Source organism: Heteronotia binoei, chromosome 11 (assembly GCF_032191835.1).
Source record: "Heteronotia binoei isolate CCM8104 ecotype False Entrance Well chromosome 11, APGP_CSIRO_Hbin_v1, whole genome shotgun sequence".
Classification (NCBI taxonomy): domain Eukaryota; kingdom Metazoa; phylum Chordata; class Lepidosauria; order Squamata; family Gekkonidae; genus Heteronotia; species Heteronotia binoei.
Genome location: NC_083233.1, coordinates 3,435,658 through 3,437,376, shown reverse-complemented (window position 1 = coordinate 3,437,376; position 1,719 = coordinate 3,435,658).

The window sequence follows — 1,719 nt, the reverse complement described above, 5'->3', positions numbered from 1 at the left end:
ATTTTTTTTTTTTTTAATCTCATTTCCAGACTTTTTTTTAGTAATCCACATATCTTGGCTTTGGTGTACCATTTCAGCTTTCTGGTAAGCTTGTAAGCACCTTAGCCATTGAGCATGTTATTCGTGCTATGGAGAGTTACAAACGTCTCCCTTCCCTAATATTTTCTGTTCTTAGGGCTTGGTATGTGCCAAAGTTCAGTATCCTGGATTGTCTGGAAATATCTTAAAGTCTCTCATTATGCAAGAGAAATGTGAAAGTGCCCCCCCCCCCTAGAGCATCTGGATTATGAGTACATCATTTCAGTTTAAACACTATTGTGATTTAGCTGTTTGGGACCCTCTGCTTGTGATCCTTGGGCAGGGTGGATGTGTGGAGTAGTGTCAAAAATACCAATTTTCTCCAGCAAGTAGGGTGCTTTGGACTTTGCATGCACTAGATTACTAAATTCCAGATATAAATTCATGGGCATGGGACCCTTTCTCCACAGTCCCCCCAACCATTGCCTCAGACATCTTATATGGAGTAGTGGTTAAGTGTGCAGACTGTTATCTGGGAGAACTGGGTTTGATTCCCCACTCCTCCACTTGCAGCTGCTGGAATATCCTTGGGTCAGCTATCACTCTCATAGGAATTGTCCTTGAAAGGGCAGCTTCTGTCAGAGCTCTCTGAGCCCCACCCACCTCCCAGGGTGTCTGTTGTGGGAGGAGAAGATATAGGAGATTGTAAGCTGCTCTGAGTCTCTCTGTTTCAGAAAGAAGGGCGGGGTATAAACCTGCAGTCTTCTTCTTTTTAGCATCTTTTAGGACAGCTCTTGCACTCAGTTACATTCCTGTGTGATGGAGGAAGAGAAGCCATTGGTCACTCCTGGGGGGGAGGGAAAGCCAAGTGCTGTGCATTAGCCACCTCCCCACCACCACCACCAGTGGCTCTGGGTGCCAGAGAGAGTCTCCAGCCTTTTCAGCCTTCATTCTGCATTAACCCTCACAGCCCTGTGCAAGGCAGCCTCTTGCAGCACTCCGTCCACTCCGGGGAGGAGCCTCAAGTTACTACAGAGACCCCCCCACACACACCCCCTCCCTGAGACATCCTTTGGGAGTGTGCCTGGACATCGCAGTTGTTTGAGTGTGCCAGTTCTCTGGCGCATTCCTTTATCTTTTGGGAGCAGGCCACTTCTCCAGCAAGTCCTTGTCTCTGAGTTTATGAAGAGGCTTTGTTGGGACCCCCTCTTTTGCCTGCCCTCCCTGATCCTGCAATCACACAGACACATTTAAGGGGCAAGGTTGTTGAAGCATCCACTGTGCCACTGTCTGCCCGTCCTCTTCCCAGGGATGGGATGTTCCACAGAGTGCAGCTAAGCCCAGCAACCGCAGACTGTGAAGGATGGGTCCCCCCGTCCCAGTTTGACAAGCAAACCACTGAGTCACACATGTCTCCTTTGCCCTCTTGCCTTGTGTGAGCCTGCTGAGCAGCTCTTCCTGTGTCAGGAGCTGATGTGGGGGAGGGCTGCTTCTGGCATTCGGAACCAGCAATTGTGGGATGAGGTGCCACAGGACACCTTGCAGCTTCATAGTTCAGCAGAATCCAAATGCCCTGAGTAGCCTCAATTAAGAGGTTTCTCTTTGTGCTCTCCTGCCGTTGCTTTGCTGAGAGGTTTTGAGGTGTTGTTTTGTCTTGAGTTCCGAGTGTCTCCTCCTCAGAGGTGCTTGTTTGCTTTGTTT